We start from the raw sequence: 17569 nt of genomic DNA, 5'->3' as shown, positions 1-17569 counted from the left end.
TAGCTCTTTTCCTTTGTTGTTCCTTGCTTTCTCTACTTGCAGCTTCTTTCCCATCTCTTTCTTCCTCTGTCTTTCCTAACATTGAAGATACGAAGAATGTGAGGGGAGTTGTTTTTTCACTCCCCTGGTAATTTTAGTATATTAGTTAGCTAGTACAAATTGCATATTCTTCCTTCTAAATATTTTGGATGACATTGCTTTGAGACCATAACTGATGATGAGAAACAAGGAATGTTTCCATTTGTGGAAGAGAAAAATAGCCTTTAATGACTTGCAGAGCCGTTTTCATTTGCAAGAAGCCAATCTGGATTCCTTATGTGATGAAGCCTGTCTTCTTGCAAAGGGAATTAATAACATCATCTCATTTATCTTTGTCTGTGAAATTTAAATAGTTAGCAGAGATGTATTTAATAATGATTTCTTGTAAAAAGGCATTCATATGTATCTTTATCCCACGATCACACCAAAAGAAGTCTTATCTCACATTCTGTAGTACCAAGAAAAAAAAAAAGGTCATATGCCAGAACCTACAGTTAAGGGATATTTTGCTTGTCATACCCGACAGGTGAAATAACAACATGTCTGAACTGTGGGAGAGAACTGGGGAAAAAAAACAGACTGCTTTTGTTCTTATTTACAGAGAGTTAATAATGTAAACTTGTGTGGGGTTTAGTATTTAAAAGTACACTTCAGTACTAAGTAATGGAGTATATTTAGACTTTTAAAATATTGATTACTTTTGTCTGTAATGGCGTTATAATTCTTTGGCATTCCTTAGAATTCTAAGAAAGAAAAGAACTGATTTCTTAGACTGTTCATATGAATGACCAAAGTCCTTTTATGATATATTTGAATAATTCCATTTGGATCATTATGTCCAAATATTCAGTATATTGTGGATAAATGGAATGATGATTGTTGTAATCAGATGTGGATGGAGCATATTTAATGTTTACAGTGGGGAACATCTAAAACCTCATTTATCTTTGTCTCAGGTTTTCACTTCCAGGAAGGCAGTATTTCTTGAATGCAATATTTACTTCTGAGACTGAATACCTCACCCAATCTCTTGTCTTTAAAATATAAATGATGTGTATTAAATAGTTGCTTTAAAAAAATCATAAAGAACAGCTATAAGAACAGATGCAATGAAAATATCTAACTAGAAACATTCAGAAGAAAATTCCTCCTATAAAGAAGCAAAATGAATATTCTACATAGATGCAAAATTAGTTCTGATTAATTAACACAACGTAATCTATCATGGTATTGACTCTGTTGCTTTAGTGGATTCAGAACTTGGTCAGATTAAATGTTACTATCAAATGATGAAGAACAAGGTAGTTTGCAGCAGCAGTAGAAAAACTCAATGTTGTGATTTGCTGGAATAAATTCTAAGGCAGCAGACAGGAGTAGGAGAGATCAGTGGGAGTCTGGGGAATAATTGGTGGTGGACTGGCAGGACATCAGCTGACTTCCAGGGAAAGATGAGCCCTAGGAAATCAGTAGTATTTTAACTAGTTCTGGGAAGCTAGGGGTCAAGATCTTCTAGCCCTCCTCCCTAATATACTTGTCCATAGCCAGTATAATTTATCTGTGAGGTCAAGATCTGCTCCTGTGAAGCTTCATTCTGTTCTAGTGGCACCAGGTGATGCTGCCCAAGCATGAACCAGACAGGTCTGGCAGAGTGGCTCCATTTTGCTAGGTGACTGAGACAGATAGGATTCCCATCACTCCCCTGAAATACTTCTGCTGCAATGCCATTGTCCTTATCTTGAGCTTCAGGAGTACTTGCTGATCACACAGGTACTGAATAAATTAGACATAGGAGTCAGGGCCATCTTTGTTTCCAGGCAGGTGGCTGCTTTAAGAAACCCTGATACTTACCTATGTCTAGAGCCAGACTAGGATGGGTTACTTGCAAGAACAGAATAGAGGAAAAATTAATTACCTAAGGATAAGGAGGAAAGGAATAGAGAGAGCTGGCAATAGATATCTGTTGGGGAAAATGTGTTAATGCGTTCTTAACCATCATATTGCCTCCAATAAATATAGTTTATCTAGAATCACAAAAGAATCTGAACTACTATGAGGAATATTCACGTTTCTTACAACTTCTACCTTGGAGGATTTCAAGACACAGTAGGACAAAGACCAGAAATCAGCGTTGACCCTGCCTTGAGCAAGAGGTTAACTACATGATCTTGTGAGGTCCCTTCCAGCCTAAATTTTTCTATGATTCTATATTCTGTCGTCTTTGCAGAGCTTCATGTGCTTCTTCTCTGCCCATCTCCAGCCTGTCAAAGTCACTCTGAATGGAAGCACAGCCTGCTGCTGTATCTTCCACTCCTCCAGTTGTTGACTCACAGTATCGACTCCTTCTTATATTCTTTTCCCTCACTGGCAGGATTGAGGAGAAAACCACCTGGTCCCCTCTACTCCTGCCCACCACCCCCAGAGCTCTGTAGTCACATTTGATACTTTCCAAGTTGCCCTTGGCAGTATCATTGATGTCCACATGGAATAGCATCAGGGGTAATAGCCAGACAGACAAGCTTCAGCAGTTTCTTCACAACATCCTAGATCCAAGCCCCCAGCAAAAAGAAAACCTCTCTAGACAGCAGGTTAGGTCAGCAGATGGGTGCCTCTGTCCCCTGCAGCAGGGAGTCACCCACTACTGTCACTCATCACTTCCTCCAGGTGCTCCTACATGGCTCAGGGTCCATTGGCCCAATCACTTCACTCAAAAGTACACCCAACTCCTCCTTTGAGAGCAGTGAATCTGTTCAGTATCTGCAAACCTTCAGGAGGAGCAGAAGCCTTCCTTCTGGTATGAACAGTCACCAGCTTCCAACATTCACCTTCCTCAGAGTTACCACTTACTGTCATGGAAGGCACATCCTCTGCCTGCATCTCCACTGCAGTTGGGTCTCTTGAAGCTGTAGAGTGCCTGAGAAGATCCTGCCTGTCTGATGATACACAGCCTGCCAACTTCCTCCCACAACTGCTTTACCTGGCAACACAGATCTTCAGCAACAGCACACCTTCCACGGGAAAGACAACTGTCAGCCCCAGCCTCACAGAAAGGCCCCAAGCACTCCTTGCAGCCTGAGACTTGCAGAGCTGCATCCTCCATCAGAAGTTCTGCCTAGGTCAAAACCTCTGACATGGCAAGGACAGCAACTGCAACAGCTACTGGGGAATGTGCCCTGTGGTGTGTCACAACCATATCTGGGAATGTGTGTGCTGCTCTGACCAGAGATGAGGACCCCTTCTTTGCCTCCTTTTCTCAAACTGCTGCATGTTAGCTGCACTCTGGGAGCTGTGCTCTAGGCCTGGCTCTTATATGGGCTTCTCCCTAGCACTGGCTAAGAGGGTGCTTGACCCTCCCTAATCAAGGGTCAGCTGGAACAGAGGCCCCCTTTGATCAACCAACAGAACTCATTAGCAGCAGCTAGGTTGTGCGAGAGCTTCCCAGGAGAACTTAAGGGCTCCTATAGCTGTCCATTATCTGGCTTTCCTTTGCTGTCAGCAGCAAACACTCTCTAGTTTCTCAGAGGGTTCCCAGAAACCCCCCACAATCTCCAACAAGCTGCTCAGAAGATCTAAGTAGAGCCCAGAAACTGCTGCACAAACTGCTGCTTCTGTTGGCTGCCTCTGTTAGCTGCACTCACACAGGACGGTTAAGTACTGCTTTGTGTCTGTAAGAGTTTGAAAACCAATTCTAATAGCTTCCCATAGCATTAATGTCCAGTGCAATGGATCAGGTCCTGTATCACAGTTCCTGTAACATGGGGAAAGCTTCACTGGAACAACATAGGAAGAGTTGTTCTCCTCTCTCCATGCATTGTCACAGATTCAGGGTAGTGAAAGTTCTGACTTTTTTAATGGGGGAGAGTTAGCACAGATCTTTCGACTTGCTTTTACAAGTGCTGTGGAGCAGCTATCTTTAATTTATTCCCCAGGAAATCTGAAGATTCTCGTTTCTAGTGTGGAAATGGCTGGCCTTTTCCCCTGTTCCTCAGTGTAGGATGTGACAATATTGGGGGGTATAGCAGCTTGCATGGAAAGGAAAGGTATCAATTACAGAATAAAAGCATCTGAAGGAGGAAGCATCTGCTAGAATGACAGCTGAGTTGCAGCAGCTCTGAAAATCTTTTTGTTTTAAGAAAGAATTAATGTAGTTTTAGAAAATAGGAATCCTTTCTGACAGGGCTACCTAGAAGCATGGAGAGTCCAAAATCACTGAAATTGCCATCCTTTTACTTGTGATTGTTAGGCTCAGAATTTCTCAGGTGGCCAGGCACACTGGCAAGAGGCCGTGGTCTGTGCTTCTGTAGACTGCATGATCAAGTTATATGATACTGTTAAAGAGTCCAGATGGTAGTGGAAATGAAATTGAGAAGAACTCATAGAGTAGGTCTGACAGTATGGCAGCAAAGTCTGGAGCAGCAATACCTTACATGGCACCCTCTGGCTACCGTGAGTCAGCAAACACTTTGACAAGATGTAGTAGTAGTTCTTAATGGGAAAGACATAATATGGATCTTGGAAGGAGGAACAGCAGAGCAGGTGTCCAGCAAGCATTAAAAGAGCATATGGGAGAGATTTGTACTTTGTTGCTTTTTAATGGAGCTGATTCAATTTTATAACCCTTCTGGCCTTGTAATGAGTTAGCACTGTCATGTTTGCAGCGTAGGCTCCAATCTGATGTGTATTAGGGCTTCAAGTTAAACTTCATTTCATGTGAAATGTTTTTGTTTGCATATAATAACAGACAATTACTCAGAAGTTATAAAATGTTTCTTCCTATTCCTTTTCCCTTTGCTGTCCAAAACAAAAGTGCAGTTTAGTAAGCTTATAAAAATTTGAGAGAGAAATGGCTAGGCCACCTACCTATCTGACATTTGACAATGCAAAAGTATTTTCCATACTTTATTTTCTGGTAACTTACCATTTCATTAACAATCAAGCTCAGTTGTTAAAACTGAATGATAGTTTTCTTTCCTCCTTGCAGTTACTATTATTTTGAATTTTTCTTCAGCCAAAATACTGTTGACATGCATTGGTTAGTGTCAGTGTACTTGAAGGGTTCTTTGTATTGAATGGTAAGAGACATTGGTTAAGCCTTGGAGCTCGATTATTCCAGTGATTTGAGTCACTATATTTTGGGCAGCAGTGGCTTTGGTAGCTATTGAAAAAATAATCTCTTTGAGCGTAAAGAAGAAAGCAGTAGATGTTTGAATACATAGTAAAGCAAGTTAATCAGGGAAAAAATAGTTTTATAATTCATATTCTTATGGTATATTAATTTATATAAAACACTCATATTATTTTGGGAAAAAAAGCAATACACTTGTATTTATGGCTGAGAATGAAAGCTAAGAAGACACAGCCATGAAAAAGTATTAATTACGATTTAATGTTTTTTCGAAAGAGCTTTAGAAATTAGTTTCAAATACTAACTTCTGTACTGGTGTTGACTACTCAGCATTTTGTTATTTTATTTTTAATGGGAAAAATGTTTTAGTTACTCTTTGATCCATAAGATATCAATTGAATTAAACTTGGATTTATCAGATCAGATTTTTTTCCTTCAGTTGCATCCCTTAAAATAAATCAAGGTGCATCTCAGACATGAATTCAAGTCTGTTCTTGAAGGCTGAAAATAAACAAGCTGTGTATCACAAAGCAGGTGTTATGTAATATTGCAGGTATGGAGGCTTTAATTTTCAAGGAATATCTAACAGCGCTCTATCATATGGACAGGAAACTGCCATACATTACTTGAAAAATACCCTGATGTATTCATTGCTTGAGAGAAACAGGTAGTGACAAAAAGTACTAATGTATTGAGATGTAATGAGGGCACCATGCTGCATTTACCTTGGATATTGTGTTAAATGGTTTGGGTTTTTTTTTTGGTCTTTTATTGCTGCATTATGAGTGGACCGTGTAAATCATTAATGAATCTTAAGCAATTCTGCTTAGTAACTGCTGTGCTCTGACTTCCTTTTCTTTACATCTGAGTATGGACTCCTTCGTTCTTAGCCAAAGTCCAGCTGAAGCAAATAGACAATGGAACAAGGAGCTTTTGACAAAACTCAGACATAAAAAGGAAGTATACAGAAGGTGGAAGGAGGGGCAGGTAACCTGGGAGGAATACAGGAACATTGTCCAAGTATGCAGAGACGGGGCTGGGAAAGCCAAAGCCCATCTGGAGTTTAATCTGGGGAGGGACAACAAGGACTTATTAAATACATCAGTAACAAAAGGAAGACTAGGGGAAATGTGGTCCTGCTGCTGAATGGGGCAGGAGCCTGGTGCCAAAGGACATAGGGAAGACTGAGAATGCCTTCTTTGCTTCAGTCTACTGGTAAGACTGGCCCTCAGGAATCCTAAGCCCCAGAGACCAGGGAGAAAGTCTGGAGAAAGGAAGACCCTCACTTGGTGGAGGAGGATGAGGTTAGAGATCACTTAAGCAAACTGGACACTCACAAGTCCATGGGCCCTGATGGGATGCACCCACGAGCGCTGAGGGAACTGGCTGATGTCATTGCAAGGCCACTCTCAGTGATTTTTGAGAGGTTGTGGCGATCAGGAGAGGAGCCTGAGGACTGGAAGAAAGCAAATGTCACTCCTGTTTTCACGAAGGGCAAGAAGGAGGATCTTGGGAACTACAGGCAGGTCAGCCTCTCCTCGATCCCTGGGAAGGTGATTGAATGGGAATCCTGGAAACCATTTCCAAGCACATGAAGGACAGTAGGGTGATCAGTAGTAATCAGCATGGATTCACGAAAGGGAAGTCATGCTTAACCAGTCTGATAGCCTTCTATGATGGAACGACTGGCGGGGTAGGTGAGCAGAGAGCAGTGGATGTTGTCTACCTTGACTTCAGTAAGGCTTTTGACACCTCTTCCAATCTCAACCATTTTGTGATTTTGTGAAATCAGAAGGAGCTTAAAATACATAAGGATCTAATGGCTGGATTCCTGATTACTCAGGTAGAGGGAGACATGGATGGAGAAGAAAGGTCACATGTCTATGAAGTGTATTAACTTCTGTAACTTTCTTTCATATGCGTAACTTTTATGTACCTCTATTTATGTGGAACTAGCACACAGTCTAATAATTCAAATAAATCAATGAACTTCCTCTGATAGGTGCAAGGGATTTGCATTAGTTGTGGATCAGAAATTGGTAAGAATTGTATTAGGTTAGTGTCAGCTTGAAAACATGTTAACCATCAAAAGAATAGAATTAATCCTACCAGGTATTCCAAAGTAATTATGCTGAGTATGGTGTCTGATTGATTTTTTCTTTTTTCTGAGAAAGCTGTCCCTTCTGTTTTCAGTTGCCAATGCTCCTTCTGTATGTGAATGGATTCCGTAGTTTCACAGAGTTATTACTATTGCTAAGTTAGGATGGTAGGTTTTTTCTTTTTTTCTTTTCTTTTTTTTTAAAAGAAAGACTGTTTATCAGTGACTTGAATACATAAATTTAGATTTTGGGTTACTGAATACTGTTTAATTTGTTCTTGTATCTAAAACTATACCATCATTTATACTCATCTAAATGACTCAGCTGTCTTCAGTGTTCATTCCTCTTTCTTTGACATCTGCTTAAACATTTTAAGCCGTATTACTAGTACCCTTGAGCTGAATATATTTTGGCAGAAGTGAATGCCTTTTTTGGCAAAATCTTGGGACAGGCATCTTTTTTAAACAGATGGACTGTCTAGAGTTTCATGCTGTGGCCTAACAGTGGGGCTGGCTAGCTTTCGTAACACGATGATACATATGGAATTTTTATGTTAATTCCCTCCCACAGAAAGAACTTGGGATTAGCAAGCAATTCCTGTGCCATCGTAACCCGGTCATGTGATGGAACCCTGGCCAGGCCTCCATGCTGGAGCTGCTTATTATCTATGTGTTGCTCAGAGCAGTAATGTGTTCATACTCTGTTCATACTGCTCATGCACATACGCTTTGTGTCAGTGACCTGGGCTGCCATCCGTCTTCCTGACCCTGTGGAATCACTCCAAGGGGTTCTTCAAGTCATTTTGTTCATTGTAGTTGTAGTGCTGTAGCACTGACCATATGTAAAATGTGACATGAAGTGCACTGGTTCTTTTGCAAGATATATATGTGAAGATGGAAATAGGATAATAGTATCATATTGTCAACATTTATTTGCTTTGCCTTCTATGTTCTGATTGCTACTACCCTTTCCAGTAATGATCCGCGGCATGCATATACACGTTCTAAAATTTCTTTATGCCACAGTTTTATGTTTTAACAGATGGGCTTGAAATAATTTCCAAATGAACTTAAAATAAGCAATTTTGCCATGTAGCTATCATACTTAAAAATAACAGTTATGTTTGTTTTTCTTTTGGGAGGACTTGGGGAGTTATGGAAAGCTTTCTTTTACCAGGAATGAAAAACTCAGGTGTGAGAAGATACCATATGACAGTTCAGCAAAAATGAAAGTGGTATATTGTTGTGTTGTTATGAATGAGTCTCATTTTGGAACTAAGTTTGCTGATTTAGTGAAACAAGCACATCATATACAATTAAATTTTGGCTTAGCATAAATGAAGCGGTTGGCATTCACAGAGTTGCATCTGAATTTTAACCTAATAGAAATCTAGAGCATGCTGACACTTATATTAAGAATTGAAATAATTAGTATTTCCATTGCTTATCCATAATGTATATATTCACTGGAATTTTTCCACCTCAGTCATCTATGTTGTTTCTTAAGAGGCAGGTGTGACCCATAACAAACACATGGAAAATGGTTAAGTATCAGGAGGAGTATTTGAAGTAAGATTTTCATTCTGGCTAACAAGTTTAATGGCTCTATGAGAAAAGAGTCTCTTATTTTCGTAATTATAGCAATACAGATATTGAGAGCCATGTCTGTCATTGACATGCCAGTTTCAAGGCTGAGCCTAGAAAAAATCCAAGGATGTTCTGTGCTGGACACTTATTAAAAGTGGTCTTCTCTGTTAGACCCTCCCTTCCAGAGGAGAAAGTAGGAGTTACAGGTAAACTGAGTAGAGAAGCCAGCATCATGTGAAATACTGATTTCACTGCTGATAGAATTCTTTTCAAGACTCAGTGCTGCAATAAAAGTCCTACTTGGAAGAAGATTCTGTATCTGAGCCAGACTTTTCTATTTTTTTTCTGAGGCTTGATATACAGTTGTGGTACCTGTGGAGAAAATGCACATGAACCAGCAAGAGAAAGGGGGTGAGAATATATAAAAGCAACCAGACATGAAAGAACCTTTACCATAAAGTACAACCTCATTATTGTATAACTGCTAGTCATTTTGTCAGCCATAGCTTTGTCTGTGAACAGTTTCCCTAATAAAGAAACACTTTTGCAAGCGTGATACTCGAAACTATCTTCAGACAGTAGGGCTACTTACTTGTACTGAACTTGTGCAGTTTTTCAAGAGATGGGAATTTAGTAATGTTGCTGTATCATAGTGAACCAGGTGGTAGAAGAAAATTGGAAGGCAAAATTGAAGAGAGCTATAAAACACACAGAAAGTATTTGGCATCTTGTCTTAGAATGGCAAACCAGGGGTAGAGAAAGCCCAAATAGCAGCCTAACACAAACAGTTTGATGTTAAGAAAAGGTGCTTTTGAGGTATAAAGGTGTTTTACTAATAGTAGTAGTATATTTCTAGCTACTTCATTTGACTGGTGAGAAAGCTAGCTTATATATGTCAAGCCAAAAAATTCTCCTGCATATGAAATAGCAGTGGATTAACTTGTTTCATGAAAACCAGCAAGTGCATTTCCCTATGAACACAGAGTTAGAGAAAAGTGAAATGCATGCTCTGCTAAGACCTGATTCTCATGCCATACAAGCACAACAGATGAACAATATATATAGAATCAAACATTATCAGGAAAATTAATACCTTTTATTATCAACTCTTGTTTTCTAGTAACACTTATTTCCAGTGTTGACCTGACTGCAAAATATAGGACTTCATGAAACTGTGAGAAGAGCAGCCTTCTAAGGTGAATAATAATAATAAACTGAAATGCTGTTAGGTTACACATGCTTATAAAATACTTGATTTTTTAAATGGGTAAAATAGGAAGTTATGTTTGTAGGTAGGTTCTGTTTATTATTAACTTTGTTCTCTCTTGTGCGAAAAGGGATGATTTAGTAAACAGATTGTTATGGAGGTCACTAATATGATTTTATGTGAAAAATGAGATTGTCTTTTTAGGAAGAGCTTGGTTATCTTTTTTTTTTTTCATCCACCTAAGAGTGATGAAAACAATGCTTTTGAGCAACATCGTCACTATAAAATCCTAAGGATCTTTTTCCTTAAATCTTTTAGAATTATCTAAAGTAAAATAAACACTGTGTTTTAGGATGACGATGGCAGTAATGTTGTTACTTGAAGAAGAGTGTATTATTAACAAAGTCCAGCAAAACAGTATAAATGTTAACCCTTCATTGAAGCACCATAGAGTATCAGATTTTTGATATAAAACATGGGATCTGGTTCATTGAAGCTTGAGTTCCTTAAGTAAGGCAAACTCTTCATTGTGATCTGTGGAGAGAGAGGAAAAAGTTTCTCCAGAAAGTGATTCAGAGCAACTATTTTTTTTTCCCTTAACTACAGACAGCTTCCCTAGTATATGAAGGTCCTCGCTGTACCAGATTTTTCTCTTGTGAGTGTACCTCAAAGAGAAGATCACTTAAAATGAGAATGCAGGGCTTCTTCCTTTTTTATGCTGTAGTTAGTTCAAAATGCTCATGGCACCACCTAGACCTTTAAACCGAAAGCCATGCATTCTCATTGCGTTATAGAAATTGGTATATGGTGTTTGTTTGTCCTTGTTTTCAGCTGTAAGTTCATGTTAGAAGGCTGATAGACTAAAATTTTCCTGAATTCGCTTAAACACTTCATTTGCTTTAGCTTGACAAAGTCATCAGCAAGAGAAAGTCGCACATTTATGACTTTGTCTCGTATTTTTCTTCTGTGTCACCCTTGAGATGCATCTGTGCAAAGGGGATGTTTGAAAACTTCAGAGTTTAGACAAGTGAATACTTTGTATTTGTCATGGTATGATGCCATCAATATCTCCATTTGCACTCGTGCATGCTATTGCAGTTCCTATGTGCCCCTTTCTCCTGAGTAACAGCTAGATTAAGGATGCTGCAAGCTCTTAGCATATTGGGTACTCTTAAATATATGCACTGAATCTGAGTGACAGATCCAATGACACAATTCATTAAATTATTTAGTTCAGGCTATAAAGAGGGAGCTGTTAGATTTTTAATGTATTGTTGGTTATCTGGTATAGAATGAGGAAATATTGAAGATCAAATTACATGACAGATTGGAAAAAGCCTATGGAGCTAAGAATGAAGGTATACAGAACTTTAAAGTCCATCGCAGAGCACACACGTATTGAAAAGAGTGACTGCTCTCTTCACCTATTCAGGTCAGAGCCCTGTTGGAACTGGAGGCTCATTAACTAATAAGTCTACTCTCATGTAGGAATGCTATTTAATACAACCTCTGACTCAATATTTGTCCTTTGAAATATATTATTTACTTAAAAGATTGAATTCATTGCATCTGAGGATGTGCACACATCCGCTTTATAAAGGCTACTGCACAGGAGTGAAGTTTTATACAGCTTTTAAGATAAAATTTTGAGTGTGAATTATGCAATCTACTTAACTGATGCAAATAACTGTTCCTAAACAAATCCTGCCATCATGAATTCCTGTTGGCTGATACAATGGAGTGTGCTGGACTTGTACAGATATGATAAAAAAGCAATATTTTTAAGTGTGTGCATACAAGTGACATTGAACAGAGGAGGAAGTAAAATCTAGTCTATTCCAAAAGTGTTTTTCGTACTTTTTACAGTGTGTTTTTCTGTATTTATATCCTGAAATATTTTCATAATGAAATATTTCATAAAAGTATGCTACATACAATAATGTATATTTAATTCTGTAATTGAAGTTTGCCGAGACAAAGTATAGGCTGTTTATTAACATGATCATTCTTTCATAATTTTATATCTCTTCATTTTTAAAATCTTTGTCCTTTCTTTTACCTTGCCCTATTTTTGTCTTAGTACACATATGATTAGTGTTAGAAGATGCTGAGGGATACTTCTGTTTTGCCAAAACATAAATAACTTTGGCAATTCTTTTCCAGAAAGAAATTTTAAGCCACTCATGAAAGTGAGTTAGGCATTGGTGTATTTTGCCTCTTGTTGCATATGTGTGGCATAAAATTGGGATTGCTGTTAATGCACTCTTCACTGCCTAGGCATAGAACTAATATTATTATCTGTAGCCTACTTTTTATCAAGTTATGGCAATATGTTTTAGAGCTAGCTCAGGTATTCCTGTACTACCTTGTTGTACTACCTGCTGTATAGACATGTCCTCAGAATAGTCCTTAATGAAGGCCCTATACCTGCCAGTTCAAATTACTTGTCACCATCTGGTATTTGTAGTATGCTGCAGCCACAGTTTATGGTCATTTGTTTTCTTCCAAATAACAGATATAGACTCCGTAGTTTCATACACTGCTTTAACTTGCCTACATATCTGTGAATACACAGAAAGATGTGGTCGTATCGAGAGAATGCAAGTTTAATTCATTGAACGTGTAAGGCTAGAAGTTGCAAACTTTTCCAGCAGAAATTAAAGTTTCTTTTTTTAGCTGCTACTTGCAACCCACAGTATTTCTGCCAGATTCCTAATGATTTCCGTATCCTAATATATGTTTCTGTGTGGCAGGAGATTTGTGTAGGAGTTATAAAAATAATGCATTCATGAAATGATTCATTAGCCAAAGCTATAAAGTCTAGTGAATCTCTTCACTCCTTTATTTTGATTGTTTTTGCATGTTTATATTTTCTGCATTGGAAATTTAAAATAACTGGTTTCCTTCCTAATCAGATTAAAATGGGTTGTGTCTGTTAGCAAAGTAAATATTCAGACAGTTGTGTTAGTGTAATAATCATACCCTGTATACCAGTGGCACATCTTAAGGGATAAAACAACAGTTTTTGTGAACTATAGTCAAAGAACTCATTGACTGGGAAGGTAAAGGAAAGACAAATTATTAAATGTTAAATTTAAGTTATTAAATTTTAAAAAAAGTATGTAATGCCAGCTGTATATATATTGTGTTTACACTGACAATATACCTTTTATGATGGAAGGTTTGGAACCATATCCAAACTACGGTAACATACATCAATGTTATGAGCCTTAGAACCTCAGTGGATGCAAAAGCACTTGCTTAGTTGTCTGTCATCAAAGATGTGTGAATTTTCTGCATCATTTTAATGTTTTATTTGTCTTAGTTTATTTTATTCCTTAAGTTTGAATCTTGTATTGATTGCTGTGTGACTTCAAGGAGTTAATTTCTTTGCTGGAACACTCTAGTTTGTACACTGATCTGTGACATAGATCTGAAATGAGCGAATAGGTTCCAGTTTAGTTGACATATGAATAAAGCAGTATAATGAATATACTATGGAAAGTAATCAAAGCATGAAAACTGTGTTTGTCCTTGAACTTGATGGCAAAGCAGTTCTAAAGGGGTTAATCTTGATTACCTTATAACTCTAATTTTTCTTTATAGGAAAAATTTTCCTAAGCCATTTTTGAGAAGAAAGCTGACCAGGTGTTTTAGAATTTGAGGAAGTCTTATCAAAGTGGGATATTTGACTATCTAGGAAGACCCTAAACAGATTTAAAAAAAATACTCAAAAATGGTAAGGAAGTGGAACAGATATGGTATTACAAGTATTTTTACTCTTTTCCTCTAAATACAGATTTATGAGTTTCTTTTGTGCAATCTAAATTATGTATGAACATTAGAATCCTTTGCAAAGCCACTTTCTGATTTGCTTCAACATCTGCATTTCTCTGTAACTGTAAGCCAGTGCTTAGGCATTTGGAATCATAGAAACAAGGCTTGTCTCACTGCCAAAAGATGTTATGAGACACTCGCTGTTCATTCACAGTACCCATCCATTCTTGTCCTTCAAGACTGTTGATCTCATCGATATTATCCACTTTTACAGGCTTTCAAATAATCAGTGAGCTGTTTGGAGAAATATGCCAGTATACTGTGCTGTCAATATCTGTTAGATACCATGTGAGGGTTTAACGGTGTTTAGCTATTTAGGTTCTTGTCTAGATAATGGAATGGTGGTTTCCATAATTTAGATGCAGATCATCAAACTCAAATCTATGAGTTCTTCATGAGCAGTTCTGGAATCCTGATGGCGTGGCATTGTGGAAGTGTGCAGTCCCTTCCACACATGGAATTTTAGGTGCCCTTGTAACTACAGTAGTAATGAAAAAACTTTTGACTGTGATAGGTTTAGATTCCCATAACTTGAAGAATGTATTATGAAATCAGTAGTATTACTTATAAGCTCATTGCTTAGCATGAGCACAAGAGTGGAGGGCCAGATCTATGATATGTATTTTATAAAAACATTCCAGTCTTTTTGGAAAATAAACAAACACAGACATATTTACATGCTCCTTTATATTCTCTTTATTAAGACAAAAGTTATTATAAGTAGAAAAATATCTTAAGAAAAATAAGTTAAGTGATTTATAGGTCTAAATAGGAAACTGTGCATAGACTACTTTCTTTAATTTATTAGAAAAATAAAACTATCTATCTCAACATGATAATAGGTCTTCAAAGTATTAAATGGAACCTGACTTTGCTAATGTATTGCTCTTCTCTTGAATGAGTAATTTTCAATTCTTTGAAGTATCTCTCTGGATTGTGCATGGATCTCTTGCCAAGTGCAGTGATCATTTGACTGTGAAGAAAAGAGTATTAAAAAGTATTTATTAGCTTTTTTAACAGTGAAAATATGACATTCAATATAATGGCAAATTGGATGTGAACAGAGAACAAGCATGCAAAAATCCATTCAAAAAGGAATTTGAGAAAAGATTAGGAATACATTCAGGAAGCTCAGTTAAGATTGAAATGTTCTTTGGTATATAAAATAATCAATGCTGTCCCAGCTGAAACAGATATCATCAGATGTGTGGCTATTAATCAGTTAAATTATTTTTAAAAGCCAGAGGTGATATATTGACCTCGAAGCAGCTGTAGGCCAAAAGATTTTGTGTGAGTAAAAATACGTAGTTCTTGGTAGTGTGGCCCTGTCTAACAGATTCTTACAGTTTTGATCAATAATGGGCCTGCTTGAATAAGAAGCTCTTCTGTAACTTTCAGATTCCTTAAGTGAGCTTGAAGTAAAGAAGCAGCATGCTTACCTTGAGCACAAACGTATTCATTTTCTTGAAGCACTCTTTCACTATGGATTCATGGATAATGTTAAGTCTGGATTTCAGCTGTTATTTTTAAGGGAAAATAAACTATTAGTTTGAATAGTGAAGTAAAAACACGTTTAACATGACTCTATAACAGAACTCTAATAGATGTAGTAATGACTGACAGCACTGTAATGCTTGTGTCATATGCAAGTCTTGAGTAGGAATTAAGGAATTAATAGAATTGAGTAGGAATTCAAGGAATTAATGTTAGAAAATGTGTACTACACCACATTTATGTCTGTGAAGAGATTAGGAGATGAATATATCAATGCTCAAAATAAGGTATTGGTTGTATGACAATGACAGGGCTGTTTTTGTTTGTGTATTTTGTCTTTGAAGGAAACTAGTTGCTGAATAACTGATATTGATGGTCATTTGACATACTATATCAGAGATATACTTACATGGTTATGTTCCTTCATTAAAAAAAATATGGAAATAGTTAGTGTGCTTAAATAAGCGTAAATTATTACTTTGTTACATGTCCTGTCCCGGGCTTTGGCCTGATCAGAAGACATTCAGGAGTAATGTGGTTTGGGAGCTCATTGTTTTTATGCTACTACTCATATATGTCTGATCATGTAACTCCTTCTGTCATGCAGAAAAAGTGCACTGCGGGTTCCTTCTGTGGCAGCGAAAAAGGATATGTTGGGGTATATATTTGTATGCACACGTTAGTCCTCACTTCATGGGTTTGTTAGCAAATCTGGTGCCTGAGATGGATGTTAGTTGCAAGGCAAGCTGTTACAGATGTGAGGCTTCATCCTCTGTAAATAGTTTTTAAAGTGACCTCAACTGAAAGAACTTCTTACAAATATATTTAAGTAGTTCACTCAGCTGAAACAGACTGAATGTAGATCTGAGTGTGGTCTGAAATGTTCTTAAACTGCATGCAGTTCTCTGTATCAGCTTGTCTTGACAAAAGTCATAAGTACTTGAAGAAAGGCGTGTGTTCACTACCAGGCCCATGAATTTGGTATTTACTGAGAATAGTAAGTGCTGTCCTGTAGAACTAGTAGATTCTTTAAGCAGAAACAAGTTAGATAGTTTTTAGGCATTGCATCTGAAATAAGTCTCCAAAGGTATATGTGTAAAATGTAAAACTGCAGGTATTGTACAGGTCAGTAAATACGCACAAAGGTATATGTCATTTCTTATATGCAGATGTTTTAGGTGCCATTGCTTGAAAGTGTATCCGTTAAAGTTTTCTATTGCATTTTTAGCAGTACATGATTTTCATTCAACATGAATATTTATGACTTGAATATCTTACTGTGAAAAAAATGGCCATACTTACACAGGTCCTGAGCTGAGCATGAGCTTCATACATTCCTCTTAGAAAAATGTTCTTATTTTGAAAAGGGCCATCTGTTCTCTTGAAAAACTCAGCAAGTTCATGAACTATGTGAGCAATGGCTGCATAATCATATTTAACCTGTGACAATGTGGGAAAAATGCAAATGTAAACTATTTCTTTTTGAACTTTGCATTTAAGTTTCACTTAACAGTACATTTTCCAACTGCCAGAGTCCAATTTGATAAATTTTTTTGTATTTTTTTCACTTTCTTGTGTTCTTTTAAAATTTTTAAGTACAAAAATTATGAAAAGAAATATGCATTGTAAAGGCAATATTTACTGGAAAATCAGGAATTGTATGTGCACCTTCCAGTTACTTTTTTTTGATTTCTTAACCTAGACCCCTATATTGTAAGGTACATTGATCTTTCATTTTTGGGCTGCATTGATATGGTTGGATATTATACAATATATGGGGAGCATTCAGTTGGCGACCAAGAGGCAAAACTAGGTCTTTTAAATTCAGACCCAAGAGTCTAGACTAGGAATTTTCAGCTCATTCGTCACAAGGACAGTACATATCCGGAGGTGAGCATGAAGGTGAGCTCCCTCTGCCTCAGAGCAGATGGTCATACAAAAGAGGCTGATGCTGCTATCCATCCCTGTGCTGGTTCCCTGCCTGGTTTCTGAAACTCCCTTAAAGAGAAGAGCTGAAGGTGGGCTGCATGAATTGCTTTGGAGCAGTGGCACACTCAGACAAGCACACCCTTACTTTGTGTCATTGCAGACCTGAACTGAAAGTGGACTGTAGCTGTGAAGTGTGTGCATGTGCCGTGTAGTACATAAAATTACCCCTGCATTACTTTTATGAGGTCTGCTTCTA

General features: G+C 37.5%; 1 long non-coding RNA gene across 1 annotated transcript in view; it reads left to right on the top strand.

Annotated features, from left to right (window-relative positions):
* The window catches only part of LOC135327427 (uncharacterized), a 69530-nt gene that overhangs the window by 6864 nt on the left and 45097 nt on the right, over positions 1 to 17569 (top strand). Inside the window, exon 2 of the long non-coding RNA XR_010387541.1 lies at positions 9967 to 10042. This is a non-coding gene — a long non-coding RNA (uncharacterized LOC135327427). The remainder of the gene's footprint in view (positions 1 to 9966; positions 10043 to 17569) is intronic.

The sequence above is a fragment of the Dromaius novaehollandiae genome, chromosome 2 (genome assembly GCF_036370855.1).
Source record: "Dromaius novaehollandiae isolate bDroNov1 chromosome 2, bDroNov1.hap1, whole genome shotgun sequence".
In the NCBI taxonomy this organism is placed as follows: domain Eukaryota; kingdom Metazoa; phylum Chordata; class Aves; order Casuariiformes; family Dromaiidae; genus Dromaius; species Dromaius novaehollandiae.
This window is presented reverse-complemented; position numbering and strand designations above follow the sequence as displayed.